The following is a 13,243-nucleotide window of genomic DNA, read 5'->3' as shown; positions in this document are numbered from 1 at the left end:
GGTTAAACAACCGGAAGGACACGGAAAGGCTCTCGGGGTCAGCCTCGTAGGCCCCGGGGGAGAAGGTAAAAGAGCTGAGAAACTCGAGACTCAGCTCTAAAAAGGTACGGCCTCTCATAGTGATGAGGCCAGGCATCGCTGTGACCTGTAATAACTCACAAACCGACTCGTAAATGCCGAGTCTCTCTAGTGCCGTTTTCTCTAGAAAACGGGAAGGTACATGCACACACTTAAGCAGGTTATAAAACTTCGTACGGTGTAAAGCGTTGACGAATAATACCTTCGGATGATCTGGGTGAGGGTCGAGGGAGGTGTCCCCTCGGACCGTAATGTGAGTAGAAGTAAAGCGAAGCGACAGCGACTATAGAAGTGCTAGGAGCGGAAGTAGAGGTAACAGGAGCTGGCGTAGCTCGAGACTGTCTACGACCCCGGCCTCTAGAACTCAAAGCGGAAGCTCGTAAAGCGATGGTGTGAGGAACCAGGGCTGCTCTGAAGGCGGCTGCAACTGCTGGCGAGTCCGCCACAGGTGTGAAAGTAGAGAGTGGTGCAGAGGTAGTGGCTACTGTGGTCACCGCTGAAGAAGAACTAGCAGCAGTGCTAGCTGTGGTGGTGACCGTGGAGGAAGTGGTAGCCTGAACTGAGCTCGCAGCTGAGCTCACTGGAGTAAAAACCGTCCATGCAGCTGAAACAAGGAAGACTGGGGCTGCAGTGGTGACTAAGGAGGTAGTAGTGGCAACAGCAGGGGCCACTGACTCACTCAAGGACGGGCTGGAAATAGTACTGGTAGAAGGTAAAGTACTCGACTCCATCCTGAAAACATAGGGAAGGGGTGTGATAAGAAAACAGATGCTAACCGTGGCTAAAACAACAAGTAAAACCAGCATGTGACAGCATGTAAACCCCACTACTAGTCGAAAATTCGACTTTACAGCATACAAATCCCAACAATTCCTCAGAAATTTCGAATCACAGAATGTAAGCAGCAGTAGGGGACGGGATAGCAGTTAACAACAGCAGCTTGCAAGCAATGACTGAGGTTAATTAAAGCATGAAAGTGTATGAACCCGTCTGACAGTCGAAAGATTCGACTCAAGTAACCCTAATCGCATATTTTTGTGCAAAGGTCAGATTGAGCATGTCTAAACATTAACAGGGATGTGATATCAATCAACAGTCAACAGCAATTTCGCAATGAAGATGCTAACTAGACAAATTGCAGCAGCAATAACCCAAGTGACAGTCCAAAAGCTCGACTGTCCTGAACCCATATCACAAAAATCGTGTGGAATTCGAATTAAGCATGTAAAGCAGCGAGGAAGGGGAGTTATGATCATCAAGCAAGCTAATTAAGGGCATACAAACACAAACAAGTCGAAAGAATTCGACTAAACATGGATATTCAAACCCTAAATCAATTTTCCACATGAAAATTCGAAATAAACCAAATTATAATGCATAGAGGAAGGAAGAAATACTTACTTGATGAGAATTACCCTACAAGTGCAATTAATCTCCAAATAAACAAGCAACAATAGCGAATTTTCAGTCGAAAAACCCGCAAACCCGAAAACCCTTTTAAAACCGTGCAAACGAATACAAACAAGGGTGAATTTAAGGGGCTTTTGAAGATTAAAATGCAAACAATGAAATGTAGGAAGCGGATTTGGTGATTTGGGCAAGAAAATGGGGATTTGGGGGAGTTTAAATTGCAATTAGGGTTTTGTTAGACGAAAATTAGGATGAAATGGAAGTTAGAACAAGAACATAAGAGTTTAAGACGAAAAACTCCCTGTATACTGTTCATTTCACTCGATCGAGTGGTTTTAAACCACTCGATCGAGTACTTTGATGGTCCAGCTGCTTGGTCGAGTGAAATTATACTCGATCGACCAATCCCATTTATTGCTTTACTCGATCGACTGGAAAAAGCACTCGGTCGACCAACTTTTCACTCGATCGAGTACAAAAAGTACTCGATCGAGGACTTTTCTCGCGTATGCTCTTGAATTTCGCCTTTTCTTCCTTGGAATGCGTAAAACTTCCCCAAACCTGTATAAAAACACACGCAAAAATTTCCCAATATACCAAATACGCATAAGAACAGTCTATAGTCTTACGTCTATGCTAAAAACTGTCTAAAACTAATTGTCCTAATTAAAACGCAATAAAACAAATTCAAAAGAAATTCAAAAATTATCTATTACAAAGTGTTACACGGGGCATTTCCCCGTTTAATTCTCAACAAATTTCAGTAGCCCCTTGGTGGGCTCCTGACTTGAGGACGTCATCTCAGCAACATTGACTGTCCTCTTCATCTTCCATGAGCATGAATTATCACTTGAAACGGTAGGAGGGGAGTAGTTCACATCCACGTCAGCGCGAATTTTCCTCGTCCTTGCTCCTTTATCACCAGCTTTAGCGTCATCATCTTCAATTTGATTGATAATAATTACACCATGTCCTTTGACAGCTCCTTCATTGCTTTCATCTGTACCTACAGCAAGGAAAACAGATGAACTTTCCTCCTTTTTGCTCTCAGTCTGAGGCGGAGGGTTAACAATAGCAGCACGATTCTCCAAATTTTCATCTGGAGTGTCAATAATAGGATCAATAGAAGAGAGTGCATTACAAGGCTGGGCTTGCATGGGAGCTCTCTGGAACTTAGACTGATGAAAAATCAGCTCCTCGTCCCCTACCTGAAAGGTCAAAGTCTTCCCCCCGACGTCTATAACTGCACGGGCAGTAGACAAAAATGGTCTCCCTAAAATTATAGGGGTGTGTGCATCTTCGGGGATGTCTAAGACAACAAAATCAACGGGAATAAAGAACTTCCCGATCTGAACAGGTACATCTTCTACTACACCTAGTGGCCGTGATAAACTACGGTCGGCCATCTGGACAGTCATGTTGGTACAACTCAGTTTTGTCAAACCAAATCTATTAGCCAGAGATAACGGTAAGACACTCACGCTAGCGCCTAAATCGCATAGCGCGTTATCAATCAAATGCATACCGATATGACATGGAATTGAAAAACTACCCGGGTCTGATTGCTTAGGGGGTAACTTATTTTGAAATAGGGCTGACCCCATCTCAGTCAAAGCTACGGTCTCATTATCACTAATACTCCTCTTACGCGATAAAATTTCTTTCATAAACTTTAAATAAGAGGGTACCTTTGTCAGCAATTCAGTAAACGGTACAGTGACTTCCAAGCTCTTCAGAAGTTCGACAAATTTGCCGAATTGTTGATTGGCCTTTGTATTCTGTAGCCGCCTCGGGAAGGGAACTGTGATTGGTATCTCGAGTCCCTTATTTCTCGCTTCCAATGTATCTTCCGGTGCAAGTTCTGTATCCTTTGGACGCTTCTTACCTCTCGAACGAGGTCTTTCCGGTGATTCCTCGCTTAAACGAGCACTAGCAGGCTCTCGAATAAGCTTCCCGTCATCAAAACTACTCGATCGACCAATTTCTTCATTCGATCGAGCAGTTTCTCCTTCAGAATCAGTCGATCGAGTGAAATTCCCACTCGATCGACCAACTTCACTTTCTGCTTCACTCGATCGAGTAGATAAACTACTCGATCGAGCAGTCTGCTCTTCCTGTTTACTCGATCGAACACCAGATTTCAGTCGATCGAGTAACTGCTTTGTCGTGAGCCCTTTGTTTCTCAACAGGACACTGTTCATCATCAGTTTTAGCCTCCCTCGGGTCTGATTTTTGCATTTCTGGTCCCTCATAAGAAACACCGCTTCTTAATTCTATCAGATTTACCGTCTCATGTGGATTCTTCTCATTTTGAGTCGGTAAATGACCCTGCTTTCTCGAGGATTGATTTGCAGCAAGTTGGGCAACTTGAGTCTCAAGTGCCTTAATAGACGCGTCCTTCTGTTGATTTTGTTGATCACTCAGCTGCAGCTGCTTTGTAATGGATTGCAACATAGACTTTATCTCACCTATTTCACTCACCCCAGTGGAAGATGATGCACCTTGATTGGAAGGAGTGAAAGAAGGAGGCTTCTGAAAGCCTTGTTGATTCTTGTGTGGAGGAATATACGGCTGCTGCTGATTCGGAGGAGGAGTAGGATTGAGCACATTTTGGTTTGTCCACCTCAAATTGGGATGGACATTTGGGTCATAATAAGTATTTGTCTGCCTGTAATGTTGAAAGGCAGCACATTGCTCAAAAGGACTAGGACAATTCTCTGAAACATGTCCCTCAGCTCCACATCTTCTACAGACAAAAGGACCGTCTGAAACAGCATTTACCTGATACATCCCTCCTTTAGAAACTCCTCCCAACTCATATTTGTCAAATCTCGCAGTAAGGGCTTCTAGTGCAGCTACAGAAGAAGATTCAGCAGCTCTTCTTTGATTGCCTCTGGAGTTCCCATACTCAGCCTTATGGGTGGCCAAATCATCTATGATCTTCCACCCCTTAGTCTCTCCCATATTCTCAGCAAACCGGCCACTAGCCGCAGCATCCAAAATAGCCCTCTGATCGTCATACAGCCCGTTATAGAACTGATTGCATAAACTCCACTTTTCGAACCCATGGTGCGGAATGGTTCGCAGCAGCTTCTTGAAACGGACCCATGCTTCATGAAAGTTCTCATCAGGCCCCTGTTTAAAGCTCGTGATCTGAGCTCTAATAGCATTAGTCTTCGAAGCAGAGAAGTACTTCTTGTAAAACGCCAAAGCCAACGAATTCCAGTAAGTTATCCCATGAGCAGTCCGGTCCAGATCCCTATACCACTCCCTTGCAGCATCTCGGAGTGAGAAAATGAACATGGTTTCTTTTATCTTGTCTTGGGTCACACCGGTTGGTGGGGGTATGGAACAACAGTAATCAATGAAAGTCTCCATATGCTTGGCTGCATCCTCATTTGCAGCTCCCCCGAATTGGTTCCTCTCAACCATATTAATATATGAAGGCTTCGGTTCGAATTTTCTGACATCTCCTGGTAATTCGAATCCTTTGTAAAGATTCGCAGCTGTCGGCTCAGATTGACTAGCTATACTCGCTTCCTCAGCCATGACTGGAATTTCTGGAGAAGTGACGGTCTCAGCTGAAGAGGTGGAAACAGGAGAAGAAGGTGGGTCTTCCTCGAAAAGAGCGTTCTCGTGATAGCTAGACAGAGTACTCAGCTCTTCCTCTGTCGGTAATACCCTAGTTGATCGCCTCAACTCGCGCAAAGATTTCTCAATCTCAGGGTTATAAGGCAATAATTCACCACCCTGTGACCTGCGCATAAGAAGAAACTACAAATAGAATATAAGAATAGTTTAAGGAACGGATGCCCCTTAAACTAAAAGAAAGACTAAAAATTAAAACAACAAATAATTTAAACGATTGCCTCCCCGGCAACGGCGCCAAAATTTGACACGGCTATCGCAACCCTATCAAAGATAAAACCTAACGGTCTCAACTAAAATGTAGCAGAGGCAGTCGAGTATCGAATCCACGGGGAGGTAATGTAATTATCGGCTGTCTAATTCTAGTCCTAAAGTAACAATTGGGGGGTTTTGTTGAATTGATTTCTAAACTACAAGATTAAAGGAAAAGAGAAATAAAAGTGAAGAGCAGTAAGACAAGATAAAAGGTTTAAACTATCAGGAGAGAAGGGACATGTCGGGAATTCGGTTCACTACGGTAGTCCAGTGACTCAGCTGTAAATGATTCAGACGAACTAATGTGAGACGGATGTTGAAAGGTCCTTTCGGTCCACTTTCTATCCTAAATTACCACTAACTTAAATTTCATCCTTATTAGGGTAGTTTACTGTTTATAGCAGGCCTATTTTTTTTTTTTTTTTGGTGAAAATGTGAATCTCATTCAAATATATCACACCATACACTTATCATAATCCATCATACACCTAAGCTACTACACTAATACATTTTGTAACCAAGCCTTACATTTGACACTCCCCTTAATAAATTCACCTTTGTTCACTCTAATTTTGATCAGTTGCTGCACTCCTCTCACAACCTGTCGAGGTTGAGTAATAAAATGTTCCAAACGACATTTGTTCCTACAATTCCAGATACTGTAAATAAGGCTAGATATTGCAGCCATTACCACCTGTTTCTTCATCAAAGATCGACACCTCCATCGAAGAACCCAATCCATAACATCTCCTTGCCAATGTACTTGTAGCCAATTTTGCAATAGAAGTAGACACTGCATACTGAAAACGCAGTCAAAAAACAAGTGTTTGTGAGTTTCCATCTGCACTCCACACAGATAACACACTCCAGCAGTAACAGTACCAAACTTTTGCAATCTATCTTGTGTCAAGAACCGTTGATGAGCATAAATCCAAGTACTGAAATTATGCTTAGGCAGGCATACCCTGTTCCATACCATAGGTACCCAGTCCTTCTTGGAATGAGGACCAAGTAGCCATTGATACCCCTGCTGAATAGTATAATTCCCACCCAAGATTCCAGTCAAAAAACCAGGTTTCAGAATATCTTTCACTTTGCAGATCTGTCTCCATGTCCAGCTAGAATTTTGAGTTGGTTTATACATCCACCATTCATTCTGCTTTATATAAATGTGATGCACCCATTGGACCCAGAGACTGTCCTTCTTGCTATGGATCCACCACGCATATTTACCTATCAAAGCAGCATTCCAAAGATGACAATTAATGATACCTAACCCACCATACTCCTTAGGTAAGCAGCAAGTCTCCCAAGCAACAGGGGGAGAGTGCTTATATTCAGCATGCCCTGCCCATAAATAGTTCCTGCAAATGCATTCTACCTTATGGAGGACACCCTTTGGGAGCAAAAAGATCCTTGCCCAATAAGCATGCATCTGTGTTAGGACGGCCTTTACTAGAACCAACCTCCCTGCATAGCTAAGATGTTTAGCTCCCCAACCTCTAATTCGAGCTACAATTTTGTCCACCACCCTGGTACAATCAGCTACACTCAGTCTTTTAGAAGAAATTGGAACACCAAGATATCTAAATGGGAACTGTCCCATCTGAAAACCTGCAAGCCTGACTAACTGTGCAGCTAAGTTATCATCAATCCCATTCAGATACATGTCAGACTTAGCCTTGTTCATGCACAGGCCAGAAGCTTCAGAGAAAGTCATGAAAGCTCTCAGTAAAATAGTAATAGAACCTTTGTCTGCTCTACAGAACAATAGCAGATCATCTGCAAAAGCAAGATGACTGAGCTTCATTCCCCTACATAGGGAGTGATATCTGAAGTCAGGTTTCTCAGTAACAACCCTGAGAATCCTGGAGAAATACTCTAAGCACAAGGTGAAAAGCAAGGGAGACATAGGATCCCCTTGTCTCAAACCCCGTTGTCCCTTAAAATATCCAAATTGTGATCCATTCAGAGAAATGGTGAAGGATGTTGTGCTAATACACACCATAATCCACTGTATCATCTGATCAGGGAACTCAAGAGCAATCAGCATATCCTTAACAAAGGCCCATTCAATGGAATCATAGGCCTTTTTTAGATCAATTTTAAGCAAAGCCCTAGGTGTGCATGATTTCCTCCCATAGAGCCTTACCAAGTCCTGACAAATAAGGATATTGTCAACAATCTCTCTATCCTTAATGAATGCACTCTGATTCATACTAACAATATCCATCAATACTCCAGCTAGCCTTTGACAAATGATTTTAGATATACATTTGTAAATGACATTGCAACAAGCAATAGGTCGAAATTCATGGACTGAGTTGGGGCAATCCACCTTTGGAATAAGTGTAAGCACAGTAGCATTCACTTGCTGCAACAATCTACCAGTTCTGAAAAATTCTTTGACAGCCTGAATCACATCACCTCCAATGATATCATATGCATCTCTGAAAAAGCCAGCAGAATAACCGTCAGGGCCAGGAGCCTTCTCCACTGGAATAGAGAAGAGTGCTGCCCTGATCTCATCTTCAGTTACCTGCTGAACCATCCCTCTAGCATGCTCAGCAGTCACTACACGCCTTTTTTAACAACAAGCAGGATGATCGAGACAACCTCAGTAGAGCTACCTAACAGCTCCTGATAGTATTCAACAAAAGCATGTTCAATGGTAGCTATCTCAGTACACATCACCCCATGCATATCTTTAATCTTCAGAATTTTATTCTGGGCACGTCTTGCTTTAATGGTACTATGAAAGTACCTCGTGTTGTCATCTGCAAAATTAACCCATTGAACTTTGGCTTTTTGTGCTAGGAATAAAATCCTGGCATCATCAAGCTCTTTGTACGAATTTCTTTGCCACTCTCTTTTTCGCGCTTGAAGCGCACATTCCTAGGGTCATTGTGCAGCTGTTTTCGGATGCTTTCCAACAGTAATTTTGCAACCATGGCAGAATTCTCAATATCCCCATAACTCCCATTATTCAGTTTCTTCAATGGATGCTTGGATACTTGAGCTTTTTGATCAATTGGAACATGTAACAACCATAAACAGTTTGCTTCCAAGCCTCCATGACAATGGTCTTAAACTGAGTATGCTTCCCCCACATATTAAAGTACTTAAAAGGACCTTTCCTTCTCTCAATATCTCCCCCTAGCTCAATCAAGCAAGGGCTATGATCATAGAGCCCTTCAGGAAGGAAAGTAACATTCCCATTAGGGCCATTCAAGATCCACTCATCATTGGCTAGGACCCTATCAATCCTACTATAGACCCTAGCATCACCCTCTTGTTTATTGTTCCATGTAAAATAGGCACCTGTAGAGACCAAGTCATACAGCCCACACACATCCACACAGTTCTGAAACCCTCTAGTCTCAGCATCAGTCACCTGAGACCCAATCCGTTCATTCACATACAATACATTGTTGAAATCCCCCATTACAAGCCAAGGTCCCTGAACAGTAGCTTTCATATCAATCAGAGATTCCCAAAGAGCACCTCTATCAGTATCAGTATTACACCCATACACCAAAGAGCAAGTCCATCCAAACCCAGTCCCCAAATTAGTCACCTGAGCATGAATGACTTGCAAATCCTTCCTAATACAAGAAACCAGAACCTGTGAAGAGTCCCACAGTAACCAAATTCTACCATTATCTTTAACCTCACTATTATCTATAATTTGCCAAGGACTGCTAAACCTAGCTTGAATTCTATCCTTATTCTTTATTTTGACCCTTGTTTCAACCAAACCAAACAGGCTAACTTTATTAATATGCAAGAATCTCCTAATATCACCTTGCTTATTCCACTTATTTAGGCCTCTAACATTCCAAAATCCTATATTAATCATTTTGAATAATTGTTGGTCTCCCCTTCCCCATACTATTTAACAAACTCTGTCTCAAAGACTGTTGAATTACTTCAAGAACAGTAGGTCCTCCTTGACTGCTGCCCCTCCCAAGTCTAGACATGCGATGAACCAGACTAGCTGGTGAAGCCATCTCTTTGCCTCTGAATGGGATGGGGGTAACCACCACAGGAGTGGTACACTGTGGTAAAGCCACCGGATCCTGCACAGGCTCCACACTTTGCACGGGAACAACCTGCACAGGAGCAGTAGCTGGCTTCACAGGCACCTGAACCTTAGGCTTCCAGACTTTCTGAACAGGTTTCTTACGACCCTCAGCAGCATGCTTCCTACACATAGCAGCATCATGCCCTATTCCTGAACATTGAGAACAAACCAGAGGTTTCCATTCATAGAAGACCTCCTCAGAATCGCACTATATCCTTATCATCAATGAATTCAATCTTATCGAGAATTTGCCCCAATTTCACTTCCACCATGAACCTAGCGTACTCCAAATACTCCTTCTTCTCAGTAGCACGATCAGGTCTAATAGATGTACCTATCATGCTTACTATCTTAGGTAAGGCTTTTCCCCAAAATTTAAGATCCAAATTATACAATCGTACCCATATACGCACCAAATCAGGTTTATCCTTCACACATTTCACATCAGGTTGCCAATCTTTAACAATAAATGGTTTATTATCAAAGAATAGCTGTTCAGACTGAAGCACTGAGTCCTTATCCTCTTGTTTATTAAATCGAACAATACAAACACCATTTGCTTGATACGCAACTTTATCAATTGATAAATCCTTCCAAATTCGTCGAATATATCCATCCATGACATGATTAGGAGGATTAGCTCCCAAAACAAAATGAAGACAGCACGAAGCCCAAAACTCAAGCTCACCTTGGACATCCCTCTGTTTCGATTTTGACGCGAGGTTGCTCCAATGGCGTTCCTGGTTTCGCGCCAACGGTCTGCCACTCCGGTTCGATCGTAACAGAATTTCCGTACCGCATTCACTTCCTTACTTAAATTGAATGATCGTAACTCCGCTGACTTAGAACTCTCCATTCTTGTAATTTCGCGCAAACAATCTCTCTTAATTCTGTAATATGTATCGTATTACTATTATTTTTGTGTTTATTAGTTGATGAACTAGTATTTTTGTGTTTTTGTGGAGTATTATTAGTATTAACAGTCCTTCGATTTCTCGCCATTGCTGAAAAAATGGAAGAAATGTAAGCTTTCTCTCTCTACTCGCTTTCTCTCTCTAAAACCAATTTTAATAGCTGTATTTTCTCTTTTAATGAAATGGTTTATTAGCAGGCCTATTTAGTCCAATCTTTCGATCCAGGATTAATTTTAGCCAGATTAAAGGGTGACATAGAAGCGTGCACTCAACTAAGTCGAATAAGTACAATTAAATTGCTATAGAGACAGAGTCTCGTAATTAATTCGTCTAATTCATTCACCACATCGTCACATTTCTACCGCAGATCCGCTAATCCCAACATGAAAGGGGTTTAGCTACTCATATCGCTAATTAAACTAACAGCAATTAAATTCCCAGCAGCAAACATTATAAATAAACAATAAATTGCAATAAGGAAAATTAGGGCAGAAACTAATTATAACGAAAGCGAAGAATTAAAGCAATAAAAGATCAATTATTATTAAAGGAAGAGAAGGAATTACAATCAATGCGATTCCGGCGTAAAGAACACAAATTCCAAGTGAAAGCAATCCCGAAATAAAGTAACAGTAGAGAAGAATGAAGCAACGTACTAAGGTTTTCAGTAGAAAGTTTTTATCGATGAAAAGCTAGGTAAAAGATATCCTAATTAACCTAGTAAAGTGTGCTTAAATAGCAAACAAAATAAGTTTAGCGAAATAAATAACTCACAGGCTGTTTAAAGCTCAAAACCAACGAAACCACTCGATCGAGTGGATTAAAACCACTCGATCGACCAACTCTTCAGCAAAATCCACTCGATCGACCAAATAGTTACTCGATCGAGTGAATGGTCTTTCTGCAACTTAAGGATCGAGTACAAAGTACTCGATCGACCACTTCTGGGACGTAGAAACCACTCGATCGAGTGGAAAAAGTCCTCGATCGAGTAACTTGACTTTATTTCAGCTCACGTCCTCGCTTGAATGCCTCGTAATGCGTGCCACGACGCTTCCAAATACAGTATCTCACTCTGGAACAATCCCGTCTCCTCTAAATGCATGCAAAAAGGACGAAAAAGGGTACGGTTCCACTACTTTCGCGATCATTCCTACAAAAAGGACAAAATGCACCAAAGTAGCCAATTCTAGGCAAAATACCATAAAAACAGTATAACTATGCATAGAAATACGTGCTGAAATAGGCTAAAAAGACTATACATTAGGCACGTATCAAACCTCCTAGTCCGGAAACGCAAGAAGCACGGAGTTATCCTTCGTCCGTCCCTATCATCTGACCCTTAATGGATACTTTTTTCCCGAAGGAGAATCAGAGCTCTACCATGGCTTTCCGGAGCCGATCTATGACTCTGTGGCCAAGGCTAGGTACCCGGGTGTGGAAGTCTTCCAGGACTGCTACTTCATCCCCGACAACACTGAAGCTACATCAACCGAGTTTAAGCCGTCGTCATGCCTCGATGGACAAGCTGTCACTCTCCTCTTTGGGGAAGATAACATCAAACACCTCGACTTTGAGGACATTATCAACATCGCCCTGAAGGACAATCAATTTGACCCAACCGCCTTGATCTCCGACACTGACCAGGAGAAAGCTACACAGGACTGGAGGAAGACCGTCAAGTGGACCGATCGCCAAGGCCGCATTCTCAAGATCACAACTGGAGAAGGCCCTATGTTCAAGGAGGGAAGCGAAGAAGAATCTGAATCTGAGTCTGAGTCGGAGTCAGAGTCTGTCGTAGCTCCTAACACTCCTGATGTCCCAGTCAAGGTCCCCTTCCCGCTATTCTATCACAAAGTCGTGGCTGATTCAGAGTCTGAGTCTACTAGGGTCACCCCCACTCCCATGAAAGGTGAAAACCCGGAGCTGTTCCGGGGGGCCACCTCCTCTCGCTTTGTGTCGCCCGACCGACCACGAGATATCTGTCCTTTCCGAGCTTTTCGCTTGTGTCAACTTAATGAACGCTAAGTTTGCTTATGACTCGTCTCAATTTAACTGCAATGCAATTCTGAATGACTACGAGGAATTTGACTAGAGTGACTACCCACCTCACCTAGCTAAAGAACTTGACAAACAAGAAACCAGAACCCCCATCATTGAGGAGACCGAACCTATTAACGTAGGGACCGACAACACACCTCAAGAACTTAGGATAGGGACAACCCTGGACCCCTCGGAAAGACAACAGTTCATTGATCTCCTTCACGAATACAAGGGCGTATTCGCCTGGTCATACAGGGACATGCCTGGGATTGACAGGGATATTGCAGAGCACCGGATACCCATTAAACCCGGAGCTAAACCCGTGAAGCAGAAGCTACGCCGGATGCGTACTGAATGGGCCTTGAAAATCAAGGAAGAAGTGGATAAACAGTTCAAGGCTAGGTTCATCAAAGTGTCTGAATACTCTGATTGGGTGGCCAACATTGTGCCCGTACCAAAGTAAGACGGAAGAATTCGGGTTTGCGTCTACTTCAGGGATCTGAACAAGGCGAGTCCAAAGAACGACTTCCCTTTGCCACATGTTGACATTCTAGTAGACAATACCGCCGAACATGCCCTCCTATAATTCATGGACGGGTATGCCGGGTACAACCAGATTAAAATGGCTAGGAAGACATGCACAAAACAGCATTCACTACACAGTGGGGTACATATTGCTACACAGTCATGCCTTTCGGTCTCATCAACCCGGGGCTACCTGTCAAAGAACCGCTACCACTCTCCTACATGATATGATGCACAAGGTGGTAGAGGTGTACGTCGATGACATGATTGTCAAATCAAAGGAACG

The 13,243-nt window shown here is 42.8% G+C and overlaps 1 non-coding gene across 1 annotated transcript; it reads left to right on the top strand.

Annotated features, from left to right (window-relative positions):
• The first annotated feature begins 4,549 nt into the window (after nt 1-4,549).
• On the top strand, nt 4,550-4,656 carry LOC141609875 (small nucleolar RNA R71). Its single transcript, XR_012527782.1, has one exon. It is a non-coding gene; the product is annotated as a small nucleolar RNA R71 (small nucleolar RNA).
• The last annotated feature ends 8,587 nt before the right edge of the window (nt 4,657-13,243 follow it).

The sequence above is a fragment of the Silene latifolia genome, chromosome 10 (genome assembly GCF_048544455.1).
Source record: "Silene latifolia isolate original U9 population chromosome 10, ASM4854445v1, whole genome shotgun sequence".
NCBI lineage: Eukaryota > Viridiplantae > Streptophyta > Magnoliopsida > Caryophyllales > Caryophyllaceae > Silene > Silene latifolia.
Note: the sequence above shows the minus strand (reverse complement) of the source record. Positions and strands in the feature narration are given on the sequence as shown.